General features: G+C 43.5%; 1 protein-coding gene across 4 annotated transcripts in view; it reads right to left on the reverse strand.

Annotated features, from left to right (window-relative positions):
• Positions 1-16720, reverse strand: part of cdon (cell adhesion associated, oncogene regulated) — a 160885-nt gene that overhangs the window by 101141 nt on the left and 43024 nt on the right. The window contains exon 2 of one of the 4 annotated variants that reach the window (XM_087976486.1): positions 6114-6171. The exons of 1 other annotated variant lie outside the window; for it this stretch is intronic. The gene's annotated coding sequence lies outside the window, so the exon portion shown is untranslated. Of the gene's footprint in view, positions 1-4398; positions 4563-6113; positions 6172-16720 lie in introns of those variants that run through there. 2 more of the 4 variants (XM_043676883.2, XM_043676884.2) reach the window with 2 other exon arrangements.

The raw sequence follows: 16720 nt of genomic DNA on the forward strand, positions 1-16720 counted from the left end.
CATCTTTAAACTTGAAAGTTTAATTCTCGTTGCACTGTCCGGCCCAGATACTGCCCAGTTTTTTTAAAGATCTCTCCCTATCTCGAGTCTCCAATCAACTGACTCAAAATTCCCTGCTCCACAGTCACAGATTCCTTTGTAGTGGCAATCTTCATCAAAATTTGATTGACGAAATTAAGTTGTTGAGATGTAACAGTTTAACATGATGCACAACCACCAAGGTGCAAATAAATATAAATCCTGGCCAAAAGGCCTAGCTAGTAAGAACATTCATAACAAAGAATAATTTCCTGTAAACAAATTGACCTGCCTCCCACTATTATTTTTTTTTAAAAATGATTTTGTTTCAAAATTTCTACTAAACACAACATTTTTTTACACTTTCTTTTACTAGCCAGGTGTGCTGCCCTATAGTTATGACAGCAGCAGCTGTAAATATTTGCTAAACACATCATCCTAATTACCACATTGTAAAAGATAAACCAAAGGAATAGACTGGCACATAGAAGTGGAGTTGCTAGAATAGGATGTCGATACCTAAAAACCAGCAGGCATCCAACATCTCTTGTCTGTTCAGCTGCAGGAGGTCATCAAATCCAACTTGTGTAAACCGCATATTAACCTGGAATTTAAGTTCACAAGAAACCCACTCTCCCGTTACCATTAGACAACACTCTCATAACAGGGATCAATTAGGGAACCCTTGCTGTATCCGCTCTAAGGTAAAGATATTCTTACTTAAACTGTAGACAGTATTCCAGATGTGGTCTCACCAAAGCCACGTACAGTGTAGCAAGAATTCCTGTACTCCTATTTCCTTACAATAAAAGCCAAACAGTGAGGATATCGTGACTGAATAGGGCCTAACAACAGAAGAATCACAGGACACTCTTAAGCAGAACAGTTCTTCTCATGGACCAATCCCATCTCTTTACCAGGTTATTTTCTCAGGAAGCTAATGTGACACTGTCAATCCTTTTAACTGATTTTGCCTCCTTTGTGTTGCTAATGCACTGATACTAATACACTTAGAGGAAATAACACACCTAAAGCTATTACAATTTAAAAGTTTGCGATCTCAAATTACTCCAACTACTACTTCAGCCTACTATCATACAGCCCAAAAAGCTCCTTCCAGTCACAGCCCACATTTGGAAGAACAATCACACAACTAAGGTTTTTTCAGTTTACTACAAACTGCCCACTACAAACAGCAAAGAGACGTGGTGCTTGATATGGTTTGCTAGTTGTTGAAAAAAATGGAACGAGACCAATACTATTACTCATATTATAACTTATATTAAACTGTACTACCAACCAATTATTCCAATAAATACAAAACAGTGAAACACTCGACTCAAGTCAAGAATTGAACTCGTCAAAGTTATTTTTATCTGTTCCATCAATGTAAAGCTCTGTGGGCATCTCAAATAACCATTTTGTTTTTCAACACTTGAAAAGTCGTCTCATTGACAAATGGAAAATGAAAAAAACGATTTCAAAGAATGCAAAGGAGAATTGTGCAGTAAACATTATTCCTGTCTGTGGAGAAAAAAGAAGAATCAGGCTTGGAAGATTTTGATAAACTTTAAAAAAAAATGTCTTTAGCAAAAATAACAAAGTCTTCTGATTTTCCCCACCTATGTATTCGTAACTAGAAATAGCAGCAATTTTATTTAAAAAGGAACAAAGCTATGTGGAGTAATAGAAAATATGAAAACATAAAACAATTTTCCCCAAACACTCACATCTGTGAAAAAGATCAACTTCAGGGCAGTAATTATAGAGGTCCACATCTGACCCAAATATCAAGGACAGTTTTTCAGGGGGAGTAAAGCTAAAAATGTGTTGCTGGAAAAGCGCAGCAGGTCAGGCAGCATCCAGGGAACAGGAGAATCGACGTTTCGGGCATAAGCCCTTCTTCAGGGCTTATGCCCGAAATGTCGATTCTCCTGTTCCCTGGATGCTGCCTGACCTGCTGCGCTTTTCCAGCAACACATTTTCAGCTCTGATCTCCAGCATCTGCAGTCCTCACTTTCTCCAGGGGGAGTAAACTAAATGAAAACTAAGTTTAAGCACCACAATCAAGGTTAGTACAAAATGTTTATAGATTCATCAATGGGTTTGCGCTCAGCACTATCAAGTTGGAGCATTTTGCAGCTAGTGCGACACACAGCAGCAGCATTCTCACAGCCCCAAAGGTGAATGCATAGGGATTTTGCAGATGTTATCTGGCATTTTAAAAATTCAGACCAAAGAAATGCAGATTCACAAAAAAAAGTAACAGTGCACTTAAATCCCAAAAGTAAACAAACTAATTCAAAAATTAGAAAAATTTCATTTGCAGATTTCAAGCAAGCATCTGCTTAGATATCTGACTTATTCCATTGTCCACCTTACCAGAGCAGATAAAATTCTGTGCTGAATATATGAGCCACTAGTGAATTTTCATTTCACCAAATTCTAATGCACAATTAAAACATGATCAAGACTTCTCTACAAACACAAGTGTAAAACATGTCCAATCCTTTATCTGCTGGGAACTCCAGTGCACCATATAACCTTAAAGACTGTGCAGCCAACATGAGTGCAGTAGATCAACCTAAGCTATAACCACTTACAATTTGTACAAAATAGCACGCCTAAAACATACCCAAGATTAATAGGCTGGCAGAGTAAAAGATAATCTTACAACAGAGCTAGCAAAGCTTGCACCTTTGCAAAGTATGTCTGCAGGTGCATAAACGTGCCATATTCTTCATTTATTCATACATGTTCCAAGATCAGGAACATTATAGTAGGTTGTAAAAAAATTAAAAATGCTTGCAAACCTTTAGGTCCCCAAAAATCAGAATACAGTACACATATTTCTCGTTGGGTTTTGGGAGTTAGTTGAATTTTAGGGTCACAGGCAAAAGAGCAAGAGTCCGGATACTCATATTTTAGGGGAGTTTAACAGTTTAAATAAAATTGCATCTTCAAAACCATTTGCAAATTTAAAAATTCAAGAGTCAAGATCAGGGTGTCCATTGCATCCAATTGGTTTAACTGTGATATTCAATTATCAGATATTCCACACAATTCTTTACAGTTACAACTCTGGAACCTTTCACACAGAAAAAATCATTTCTTGAAATTATTGAAGACATTGATTAAACAGTTTTAGCAAAGTAACGATTCTCCTCTCCTCCCCAGTAAAACAATGCTCCAAGAACACAGATAAAGAAAAATTCTTTAGCTCTCCCTCAACACAAACACAGCTAAAGTAAAACTAACTACAGTATCTGGTCAACCCAGGCTGCAGCAAAAGGAACATTGCTCCAAGAAGCTTTTTAATAGAGAGGCTGAAGATGGAGTGCTTTTATCAGGCTGTAACCTAATCCCACGATAGCTCTTTACAACCATCCCTCAAATGCTTGGAGCCTGGGTTGCGCCTACATTCCCAAAGGCTGCCGACAAGGTTTGGCATGCCATCTAGCTAATTTCTGTCAACAGTACCCTTACATTCTGACTGGGTCCCTGAACTGTTCTCTCAGCTCGCTGCCTTTGTCCATCTCTTTTCATTTTCTTACCCCCCCCACCCCCAAAACAACCCCCACTCCACAACCCTACATGTCACTTTCTGTCATAGTCTTGTTTTCCTCTAGCCCTGTCAGTTCCATGCCAGTCTCAGCATTGTTTTTCCAGCCTGCCAGCCTCTCTGTCTTGCACTGCCCACCCTAAGTTTCACACTCTCCCCTTGAGTTCGACATCTCTAACCCCCCTGTGACTTCCCCTCCTTCCCCCAACAGCCCATTTGACTGAATCCAGTTCTCCCCTCTCCCTGCTTCAAATTTCCTATTAGTTTTTAAATGCATTTCTGCTTCCATGTCTCTTTTTCGTGTTTCAGCCCCTTGTTTTTTTTTCCCCTATCAGCCCCTTTGTCTCCGTGTTTTTCTGGTTCTTTCTCTCCCTCTCCTGCTGAATTGCATGGCTCTCCTCCCCTCCCCTTGTTTTTCTCTCTCTCACACACACACTGAGGCAGCCTGCTCTGTGGTCTGAGCTCTGCAGTCTTGTACTCTTGCCAGTCATCCCTCCTCTCCCTCTGGATTTGGGAGCTGGCTTTTGTTGTTAGCTCGGCAAAGACGCCCGAGCAGATGAATCCAAAACAAAACCTCGGGCTCCAAACTGAATCAGGAGAGAAGTCCCGGGGGGGCAGAAAAGCGGGCACTTATTTAAAAGAAGCCCGGACAACGGTAAGGAGAGAAGGGAAAAGTAAACGATATATTATTACGAGCTCCTCCCCGAGCTGTGGCCTAAAAGCTGGATGTGAAGCCAGGCGAGAGGAGGCCTCTCCTGGCCCCGCCGTTTAGACCCAGCTCCGAGGCCAGAACCCCAGCCCCCGAACCGTCTCTTTACCTCTCACCACAGCTGCTGCCCACACAGACCGCCGCGTAACTCCACATCCCGGAGACACCGACTGCGATACACCCGCTCCATGGAAATCACCAGAAAGGATCGGTCCCTCTTGCGCCGCTTCAACAAGGCGAGTAATGAGCGGCTCGGCCCTGTCCGACCTCCCTCACTCTCTCGCCCGGACTGAGGGAGCTCGCGGCTCGCACTCACCAACCACACTCTGGCTGCGCGCGCCGCCCACAGCCCCCGCCTGGCTAACCGCACGGGGAGCCCCGCCCACTCCAAGCCGAGCCCCGCCCACAGCCCCCGCCAGGCTAACCGCATAGGGAGCCCCGCCCACAGCCACTCCAGGCTAAACGGATAGGGAGCCCCGCCCACAGACCCGCAAGGCTAACCGCACTGGGAGCCCCGCCCACACCCAGCCGAGCCCCGCCCACAGCCCCGCCAGGCTTACCGCATAGGGAGCCCCGCCCACAGCCCCGCCAGGCTAACCGCATGGGGAGCCCCGCCCACAGCCCCGACAGGCTAAACGCATGGGGAGCCCCGACAGGCTAAACGCATGGGGAGCCCCGCCCGGCTAATTGCGCAGAAGCCCCGCACTTACAGCTCCGACAAGCTAAACGCATGGGGAGCCCCGCCCGGCTAATTGCGCAGAAGCCCCGCACTTGCAGCCCCGCCGGGCCCCCCAGCGTGGGAGCCCCGCCCACCGCCTGGGAGCGACGCCCACCGCCCGAGAGCCCCGCCCACAGCCCTGCCAGGCTAACTACGTGAGAGTTCAGCTCACCGCTCGGGAAGCCCCGCCCACAGTCCCGGCTGCCTTACCGCAACTGCCCTGGGAGTCCCGCCCACAGCTCCGTCGGGCTGACGGCGTGAGGAGCCCCGCCCATAGCCTGACAAGGTCAGCTGCATGATGGGCCCCGCCTACATTTTGGAATCTACCGCACGCCCTCGTCAAGCCAACCACCGGTGATCCCCGCCCATTGCGCACGTGGTCCCGCCCACGTCCCCAGAGAGCCCCGCCTACTTCATCTGACCCCGCCCAAGTACCAACCCACCGCGAATGGTAGGTAGGTGAGGGGCGGAGAAGGTATTATTAAACAATGATTCAAACAAAAGGGGGAGCTTATGTTTAAGGCTGATATACATGTGGTATGGGAAGGAGACTGACAATGTTCTGATAGCCCTCCACTGTTCTGATAGCCTTAGTGTAACCACTGACAGTCCATCTGCAATAAGATCTGGACAACACCCAGGCTGGGGCTGACAGGTGGCAAGTCACGTGTGTGCCATACAAACATTAGGCAATGACCATTTCCAACAATACAGAATGGAACCATTATTCCTTGCTGTTGAACTGCATTACCATCATTGACTCTGCACTATCAACATCCTCGTCGTGATTTGGAGGTGCCACTGTTGAACTGGGGTGTACAAAGTTAAAAATCTCACAACACCAGGTTATGGCCCAACAGGTTTATTTGGAAGCACTAGCTTTCGGAGCGCTGCTCATTCATCAGGTGGTTGTGGACAATAATCACATTCTTCACAACCATCTGATGAAGGAGCAGCGCTCCGAAAGCTAGTGCTTTCAAATAAACCTGTTGGTCTATAACATCCTAGTGGCTACCACTGAGTAGAAACTGAAGAGGCCATGTACTTTAAGTACCATGGCTACAAGGACAGTTCAGAGGCTAAACATGCTTTGGTGAATAACTTGCCTTCTATTTCCTCAATGCTCGTCCACTCGATATAGGATTGAAACCCTCCAACTGGACTCTATAAGATATGAAAAAAACTTCAAAACTCAAGCATATAGTGCTACAAATAAAACCAACCCTCAGAACAATACACAGAGGTTACATTCAGACAGTGGCTCACTCAGAATGAGGGATTGAACATGTCCTGACTGCGATCATGGGACAATAATGCAGGGAAATGCTGTTACCTGCCATTGCCTTTTGCAGTCAAGAGCTTGATCACCTAACATAACAGTACTGGAACCTGGCCATTGTTCTATGAATTCCCATTGAAGAGGGAATTGATAAATTGAACCTCTCTCTGCCTAAGGGCTAGGGTCTGTGGCCACATCATCTCCAAACAGCAGGAGAGCTACTTAGAACCACTGCGAACTGATCACATTGTCTAGAAGTTTGTTCATGGAAAAGGACTGCATTGTTTAACTGATCATACCTGGTTGAACTGCGTGATATACATCAAGGAAGTTAAAATTCAAACAACACCAGGTTATAGTCCAATAGTTTATTTAGAAGCATTAGCTTTCGGAGCACTGCTCCTTCGTCAGGTGGTTGTCATGTACATCAAGGATGGTTAGCTCTAAGACATCCTGAACAACAGGAAAGGATTTAATGTGGTTGTGTTATGTTTAATATGAGTCATTATAAAAAGACGTGGAACTGAAGCTGCATTTGGAAGAAGGTTCAAAACCAGTCTGACTCAGGCCTGCTGTCAATGCTGGGCTGACTAGCCATGTTGGAGATTATAAATGTTCCAGCCAAATCCTAGTAGTATTGTTGAGAGGGGTCTGCAGTAATGAAGGTGGGTCAATACTGGTAAAGCTAGCTTGTGAACCTACAGTTCTCACTAGAAGGACCAGGCAACAATGGATTGTAAGTTATCAGCTAAATCTGAGGAGTTTTGGGGCTGAAAGTTAAGGTTTCCCACAGATAACAATCAAATCCAGGGGGAGTACATAATGGTTTGGACAGAAACTTAAGAGCAGGAAATTGTGTTTTGCCTCTGGTTTTGAGATAGAAATTTTCCTTTTACTTCACCCTGGTGATGTAATATGGGAGTCAAATTCAATTATAGAGAGACTTAAACTGGGCAAACCAATCAAGGTGTTGTGTTGTTTAGACCAGAATAGGGGTTTTGTATTAGGGAATTAGGAGATTTAGTTTAATATACAAGTTGTGCTATGTCTTTGTGATCTTGTTGTACATAAAAGTGCTGAAGTCCAAGAACCATTGTAAAGGGAGGGACAGGAATGGATACAATTTACATAATTCTACAAGGCACAGGTCAAGAGTGTGATGAAATCCTCTCCACTGGCCTGGAAGGATGCAGTTTGCTTGAGATGCTTGACACCATCCAGAACAAAGAAGCCGACTTGATCGGCAACCCCTTCAGTACCTTTCAACACTAGAGCACAGTGTCGGCAGTGTGCACCATCTACAAGATACACTGTAGTAACTCACCAATGATCTTTAAACACCCTGTCCACACTATTGCATAGAAGGACAAAGGCATCAGATACATGGGAACACCACCACCTGTAAGTTCCTCTCCGAATCACGTACCATCCCGACATGGAAATATATTGCTGTTCCTGTAGTGTTGTTGATAGAAAATCCTAGAATTCCCATCCTAACAGTATTGTGGGTTTACCTCACCATCACCTTCTTTAGAGCAATTCGAAATGGGCATTGAATGGTGGCTGAATAAGCAATGACCACATCTCATTAATTAGAAAAAGGATACACAGGAACAGCATTCCCCACCGAGGCACACACTTCTCGACTTGAGACAATATCTACATTTCTTCACTGACTTTGCATCAAAATCCTGTAACTATCTCTCCAAGTTCACTGCAGATGTACCTTCACTACCTGAACTGCAGCAGTTCAAGAAGACAGTTTTATTGCCATCTTCTCAGGCAATTTGGAATGGGCAATGATCCTGATATCCCATGAAAGAATAAGAAAATTATTCATGTATTTGGTACCTTAAATGCCAAGATTATTTGGTGTTTAAATTTAGTTGTTGCATATATGTGACCAATGAGAACAGGAAAAGGATCTTTTGCTTGAAATGATATAAACATATGCATACTTTTAATCATTCCCATAATGACAGAAAGGATCTGATCTTGTGTCCTGTTAAGGGAAGAGTTTTAATTTCATGAAGTGCTTTTCATGTTGAAAAATGTCCCAGTGCATTATCCAAAAGGTTAATCAAGTTAAATAAAATAGAGCAAAAGAATTAGATATGAAACCCTTGTTCTCTTGGTCGTATTTTCACCCATCTCTATAATCTCCAGCTTCATAGCCTTCAAAAGATATCTGGCCCTTTTGTGTATTTCTAACCATAATTGCTTGGCATTTGCTGGTTATATCTTCAGTTATCTTGGCCCAAGCTTTGGAATTCCCACCCTATACCTCTCTGCTTCTACCACACTTTACCCTTTTATGATACTCAATTATTTCTCCTTCACCAAACGTTTGGTCATTTGACCGAACATCTCCTTGTGTTTATCATTGTCACCTTTTGATGATATTGCCGTGATGTCACATCCCTTGTTTAATAGAGGTTACTCATCATCATGTATTCATGACAGCACCGGCAGTACTTCTTAACTGTCAAATTGCTGAACTCCCAGGATGGTGACAAGTCCATGAGTTTGCTGCTCCCTATCTCCAATCTCCTCCAGCCCTACAGCACGCTGAGTTCCCAAGTTATCTGCACTTCTCCAAGACTGGCTTGCTGCACCCGTTTGATTTTAACCACTCCATGACCTATGTCTTCAGCTGGAGGAGATGACCTAGGGGTGCAGTAAGAGGGACACTCACTGAGATGAAGGCCTTATGCTCGAAATGTCGACTCTCCTGCTTCTCGGATGCTGCCTGGCCGGCTGTACTTTTCCAGCACCATGCTCTTCGACTCCGATCTCCAGAATCTGCAATCCTCACTCTCTTCCATGTCTTCAGCTGCCAAGACCCGAAGCTATGGAATTCTCTCCTTCGCCACCTCTCTACCTCTCCTTCTTTAAGCCACTCTACACCTCTAGTCCATCCCAATGCCCCCTTATGATGCACAACTTATCTGAAGTACATAGGGATACTATTTTGCATGTGAAACTATTATGATAGTGAAAATTATAACATTTAAAGAGCTGTGCTTGTACGAAAGACAATTGATTGGGATGTTTGTCAGTATATGGCCTGAATGATCATTCTACGGTGAGTCCCTGGATAATTGGAGCGGGGGGAGGGGAGGGGTGGAGAATAAACCAAGAAACCGACACGTTTTCTGGTCAACAATTCCAGGAGAAACAGTACGATAATGTGAGAAACGAAGCTCACTCACTTCAATAATTTCAATCCTAGACAAGATCTGAATCAGTAGTATCATTTATTTCACTCTTGCAAGAGGGTGTGGTGTCCACTGTCCACAAGGCAAGGACACAGACACACACTGAATTCAACTAGTACACAACATTTATGTAATTTGGTTCCTATTCTTTCATCCCATTGCTCCTCCCCTGTTTACATCTCCCACTTCCCTAAGACCGGCGCCCATTACTCTTGTTCATCTCTTGCCTTATCCGGCCTTGTCTTAAAATGCTTATTTCTGGCCTCACAAAGCCGTTTGACCACATCCTGACTGTCCCCATGACTTGTCCTACCTGCCTATTTTCTTTCCCACCTATCCACTCCACCCTCCTCCCTGACCTATCACTTTCATCCCCTCCCCCACTCACCCATTGTACTCTATGCTACTTTCTCCCCACTCCCACCCTCCTCTCACTTATCTCTCCACCCTTCAGGCTCTCTGCTTTTATTCCTGATGAAGGGCTTTTGCCCGAAACATCGATTTTGCTGCTCCTCGGATGCTGCCTGAACTGCTGTGCTCTTCCAGCACCACTAATCCAGAATCTGGTTTCCAGCATCTGCAGTCATTGTTTTTACCACATCCTGCTGTGGTCCATTGTTAGGTATACCCTCCTTCACTACCATCTGTTTCCCTTAGTTGTCATGATCTTATGACCTCATGACTTCTTGATTGTGGTTTGTTCTTGTTTTTGCAGAAGCGGGAAATAGATGCTTATAACTACTCTTTGTACAGGCGTATCTAGCTTAACCCCCTCCCCTCACAGCACCTTATCTTTTGTCTGTAACATCTACCATTGTTTGCAGGCACATTTCATTCTTGCATGCACATTTTAGCTAATACAAAAACAATTATGTATTTCCTTTACATAGTTTTCATTCTTGTTGACTCAGCTCTTGGCTGAAACAATCATACACTGGTGTGAGTTCATTTACCTTGCAAAAGTAATTATGATTGCAGAAGTAACACTACTTTACCTATATCCCACAATAAGGAAAACGCCCCATTTGTGAAGTAATGAAGTTAAATCATATATTGATATTGGACAAGCCATTGTACATTCCAGTTTAATTCAATATTAGCTTTCAGCTAAAGATGACTTGCCCAAATTATATTGAAAAGAATTAGTCAGGCTCTGTTTTACTGGGAACAAAGCTTGATCTCTGCATTTCTCCCGGAAACTGAGTTAGCAAAATAAAAGTGAGTCTGGAAGAGAGGAGGTAAACTCCAGCTAGTCTTGAATGCTGCTAACTCTGCTGCTGTCCCTGAGGAAGAGATACAGACATGAGGCCTGCTTGCAGGCTTCAGGTAGCAATGTCCTTTTACACATAATTTTTCAATAGTGAAAATTGGGGAAGGAGCGTCAGTGCCTCAACTCCCTGTGTTTAATTTGCTGATATCTTGTCTTTAATCCTCACCATGTGGAATAGCTGCCCTACACTGAATTTACTGTCCAGCAGTCTGAATGAGAGAAATGCTAAAATGACTTAAGTGATGGAGGCTTTGGATGGTGTACTCTATGATTTTTATTTGTACTTAGTGGCTTGCCGTAAGATTTGTATAACTCAGATCCTACGCAAGGGGTGACAGGTTATACAGAATGGTGAAACTCTGGGACTGGGTGAGTTGCTGTTGCATGGAGCCAGTGAGCACATGACTGGCCAAATGGTCGTCTTGTGTGATTGAACCATTCGATGTTGTGTCACAGGTTACAGCTCATGTAGAAGCTTTGGGCCTGCTAATGTTGCAAACGTTAGCTGAGATTGTATTGATATGTGTTCTTGTTGTGATTAGCATTAACTGGGGAGAGGTTAGGCACAAGGATAGGAGCCAGATTATAGGGCTTATGGTGCAGTAGGAATGTCCCTTCCTGTAGGCCACATGATCTGGGTTTAAGTTCCATGGGAGGTAGAGATGTGTCATAACACTTCTGAACAAGTTGATTAAAAAAGAAAGCTGATAAATAGATATTTATGATTTCTAGCATTCTGTGAAAGCGCTCTTGTGGTGAAGTGGTAGTGTTTCTCTCTATGGGCCAGAAGATCTAGATTCAAGTCCCAGAGGATGATAGCCACAGAGGTATGTCATGTGTCAAATCACAAAATCAATTTCCACTTGGGAAGTGCTGAACACGCAGAAGAAAAAGTGAGAAAACTGCACAGGGGATTGTGAACAAACCTAGTTCTGCTTCTTCCTTTGTCAGGCACATTTTTGTTTAAGCAGCGAGCATTCCAATGAAAGTGCATAAACCCCTGTATTATCTCCAGATCCTGCAGTCCCCTGACAATGAACAGTTAATTTATGGATAAAGTAAAACAACGATATACTCCATCTACTGTTGGAAAGGGAACTGAGGTGGCTGTCGAAACAGACTCCCTGAGAGTTCCCCACCATCTTTGGTGAAAGAATGTAACCTGCTTCCCTGTGTCTCACCATCTGAGAGAAAGCAGAGCTCCCTGTATATCTATGGGTTTGTAATTAATCTTGCTTTCATACTGAGAACATCTAGTGAGTGCCAAGATTAGAAGGAAGAAGAAAAACACCCTGAAAATATTTAATCAAAAATCAGCTCCACACACATCTCAACTCTAGTTTATTTAAGTTTCTCCTTTAACCTTGTTTTTCCAGTTAATTTTTGTGGCTGTATTTCTGTTTTCTGTCTCGATAAAACAACACACAACATCCAAAAGTGTTTCACACATTGCAAGTGATTAAAATCTGTTCGCTCATTTCCTTAGACCAGAAGATTCTCTTGCCAGGCACCCCCCACTCCCCAAACTGATTGCATTTTTCCTTGAAGCAGTCAGACAGGGAGGAGGAGTGGAAAGAGTCACAGAGTCTGGGGGAGGACGTTGTTCCTCTGGCTAGCGGACAGGAACTGTTGCACCCAGCATGGTGCTTTCTGTTCACCCTAGAGGGAGGGTCTATCCTGTTGACAGAACCAACTAAAGACCCAGCTGGGGCCTTGGAAACACTCCACAATGCCATTTACTACGCTTTTGGACTAGGTAGTACCTAGGCCTCAATAATGACTACCTACAAGCCCTGCTGCTAAACCAGTGGCCAATGATTACTGGGTCTTAAAGCAAATGGTCCACATTCCTGGGAATGCCTTTCCATGTAGCTTTTGCCGTCTGAATGAGCTTTACTAAAAGCTCAGCAGACAGCCAATTAAAATAAGCTCACACCCAATGAAATCAAAGTAAGCAAAAATAAAATCCAAAACTGACATGGCTGCAGGCAAAGCTTTCCTACGTTCTTAAAACTTTTTTTTACACTTGTTACATAAATTTATTAAAATGTTGTGTTACCAAAAACCTAGAATGTTGAGGTAAAAGTTTGTTCAGATTTGCCTGTTCAAGGTGTTTTACTTAGAGTTGGAGCAGGAGCCAATTAGTTGTTAAGGTGTTTTGAGTATTGTATTTTACATAGAACATCGTTACATGCACCAAACTCGCCTGGCTCACTGATCAGGAATCAGAGGATAATGTTGGGGAAAGATACAGTTTTTCTGAATGTATTAGCAGAAGACCCATTGTCTGGCTGATCATTTTCTCCTATTTGTCAATCCATAAGAGAACAGGATGGTGGTGGTGGGGTGGGGGTAATGGAGGGTTGGACAATAGGAGGAGGATGCTGAAGGTGGAAGATGGTTGTCTAATCGGTACAGTGAATGGACACAGGGTAATGAGTGACAGGAGGTGGTGAGTGATTGAGCAAGTGTAGATGGGAGCAATAATAGACAGAGACAGAGTGGGCAGTGGCTGTGAGTAACAGGCAGGGAGTAGACAGGGGCAGTGAGTGTCAGGGAGATTGGATAAGGGCCAATGAGTGACAGAGTAGAAGTTAATATGGGATAGTGAGTGATAAATAGCAGAATGAGTGACATTTTGGCATTGATCACAGGGCAGTGAGAGGAGACATAGGCAGAGAGTGACAGCAAGTAAAAATATGGCAGTGAGTGACCTAGGGGTAATAAGTGGAAAGGCCAGTGAGTGGTAAGCAGTAGGCAATAACTGGCATCAATAAACTCATTGATTGGTGGATCAACGTGGTACTCTCTTCCATAATTCCTCTCAGTTTCTCAGCACAGATGCTGCCTGACCTGCTGAGAATTTCTAACCGTTTCTGTTTTGTTTTTAAGTTTTCCAACGTCTGCAGTATTTTGCTTTGGTCTGATTTCACTGCCCTGTACCTTCATCACAGTTCCAAGAAAATCTGAGAACCAGCACCTCATCTTTCAATACACACTTACTACTCTTTCAAGTCTCAAGGTTGATATCAACAATTTCAAAGCAAACCGATGCTCTACCTTTTTAGACAGCAGTTGTTAGTAATGTTTCTGCTAGACCTCTAGACCCTGTTTTGTTTCTTCTCTTGCCCGTTACCATTTCCTATAGACTTGTACTTTCATCCCCATTGCCAGTGAATGACTCCTCCCTTCTACCTTTACAAAGTTCTCCCCCTTCCTCCCTCCTCCTTTCCCTGTATTGTCTCCAAAACTGTTACATCTCCTAACTTTTTTCAGTTTTGCCAGAATCGAAATGTCTCTCTCGACGGATACTGTTTGACCTGTTGAGTATTTTCCAGCATTTCCAGTTTACATTTTGGATTTCCTGTACTTTTAAACTGATTTTCATTCTGCGTTTCAGTCTGCTTCAGCCTCATACTCAGTGATTGACCTTTTCAAGTAGGACTATACTGCATGTGATCTTAATGCTCCCAGTCTGGCTGTATCCCTGACCAATATCCTCATCATATCCTGTAGCTCGGCTCTGACTGCCCAACTTTTAGTGACAATAATTTAAGAATAAATCTTGACCAACAAAAGTTGTAGAACTTAGTCTGATCTGTTTTGAATCTGTTTTGATTCTCACTTACATTGAGTGAGACTCAGTGTAAAAGTGGACCTTGTACATCCTCTGAGATAGCAGATGGTTTAATCTCTGATATCAAAGATGGCACTTCCTCAGTACTGCACGAGAGTGTCAGTCTGGATTCTGCACTCATATCTTTGGAATGGGGCTTGAAACCATGACTGTCACAGACAGATCATGATTAATTTGCATTTGGTACTCAGTTGGTTGGTTTCCATGGGAGCAGTTGGACACAAGGTGAGTGTTTTAGTGGACATGAATTCAGAAGGAGAGAAGATCAGCCAGCACTTAGTCACTGTGCACAGTCCCTGCTGAGCAGTACAGGTTTGATGATGTCTACTGAGAAAAGATTGTGTTCAACTGCAATGTTTCACATAGTGGAACAGCTCAGGCTTAACACAACTAATGGCAAAGCTTGCCTCATCATACAATTACAACAAACCATCATGCTACAGAAATTCTGAGAGGAATGAGAAGTCAACTCGCCATGATAAAAGAGTTGGGAAGCTGTATAGTCAGAGAAATAGGTTGTCAAGGATCTCTGAACAACGGAGATTTCAGTATTAGGGCGATGAGATTTGCTCTCCAGAAAGTCATGTTGAGATTGTCAGGGAAGCATCTGTACTCAGGAGCCAAGACAATGTCATAAAGGAAGGGGCTGGAATGTGGACTGGCAAGTTGATGGTGGTGGGTAAAGTGGCATTGTGAACATGAGCAAGGATTTTGAATTCTATGCATCAAGGGACAGCAAATGTGTGTCAATATCACTGGTGAGTGAAAGTCAATGAAGGACAGGATATATGCAACAGTGTTTATATTGGTGAAGCTTTGAGGATGTTGAGGAGGGTTTTAGAGACATCAATGTCTTCAAGTAGGAAAAGTATGGCTCATGGTTTGGATGGTGAGAGGTGGTGGTGGAGGAGGAGACTAATTGTGAAAGATTTGAATCACAGCAAATAAAACATTTTATGATCAGGAAGAAATTGGCAGCTGTGGTTCCAGATACAGCTCAGTAGGTAGCACTCTCAACACACACAGTTAGAATTTTTTGTGTCATGTCTTAATCCAGTCGTTTGAGCTCTACAGCTAAGTCAAAACTGCAGGCCAGTATTACGGGAGTACAGCACTGTTGAAGCCACTTTCTTCTGTATTGGTCATTTGACTGAATCTATCATAGAATCCTTACAGTGTGGAAACAAGCCGTTTGGCCCAACAAGTCCATACCGACCCTGTGAACAGTTACCCACCCATTCCCCTACCCTTTTATTCAACATTTTCCTTGACTAATGCACCCAACCTACACATCCCTGAACACTATGGGCAATTTAGCATGGCCAATTCAGCTAACCGCCCATCTTTAGACTGTGGGAGGAAACCGGAGCACCCGGAGGAAACCCACAAAGACATGGAGAGAATGTGCAAACTCCACACAGACAGTTGCCAGAGTCTGGAATTGATCATGGGTCCCTGGCGTTGTGAGACAACAGTGCTAACCCCTGAGCCACCATGCCACCCTATCTTCTCAGGTGAACATTCTATGAGACTGCATTTCAAAGCCGATTTGGAAAGGTCTCCTACTTGCCATCCTCAAAATCTTTCCTCACTGCTACAAACCTCCAAACCGTGCCCCTCCATTTAACTCAAAATCGCTGATAAATAACATGAAACACTGGGCACTCAACACTGAGCTCTGTGAGAATCCACTGGAAATAGCCTTCCAGTCAAATAAATAATTCAATTGATGCTTGGCTTCCTGTCAACGAACCAATTCTGGGCTCAACGTGCCAATCTCCTTTGGACCTAAAGAATTTTACATTTTCAGACCAGCTTGCTGTGAGGAACATTATCAGAGGCCTTGTTAAAATCTGTGTGGATTGCATCAACTTTCATTGAACCTCCTTACTAGCTCCTCAAAAGCAAACTAAGTCAGATGCAACCTTCCCTTCCTTAAGCACACTCACAAGGTGTCACTTAGCGGGCAGGGTATTGGTGTTCTAGACCTAAAAAAAATCTTAAAAGTAATCTGAAAGCAATGGTGACCATACATCCAGCTCGCATTAATTGTCCATAAAATTTCACTGGTCCATTAATAACTTTGCAGAAAGAAAAATTGCCGTTTTTACCCAGTGTGGCCTACTTGTGTCTCAGAATCCTCAACAGTGTGATAGATCCTGAATTGTCCTTTAATATGGTCCCAGCAAACCACTTAGTTCAAGGGCAATTAGGGATGGATATGAAACACTTGTCTTGCCAGTGATCCCCATCGTGAAAGAATAGTTTGAAAATGATGTGTTTATGTTTTATTTTCAAATTTACTCTCA

Source organism: Chiloscyllium plagiosum, unplaced genomic scaffold, assembly GCF_037043375.1.
Source record: "Chiloscyllium plagiosum isolate Xiang-an unplaced genomic scaffold, Cpla_swu_hap1 HiC_scaffold_29, whole genome shotgun sequence".
NCBI classification, from domain to species: domain Eukaryota; kingdom Metazoa; phylum Chordata; class Chondrichthyes; order Orectolobiformes; family Hemiscylliidae; genus Chiloscyllium; species Chiloscyllium plagiosum.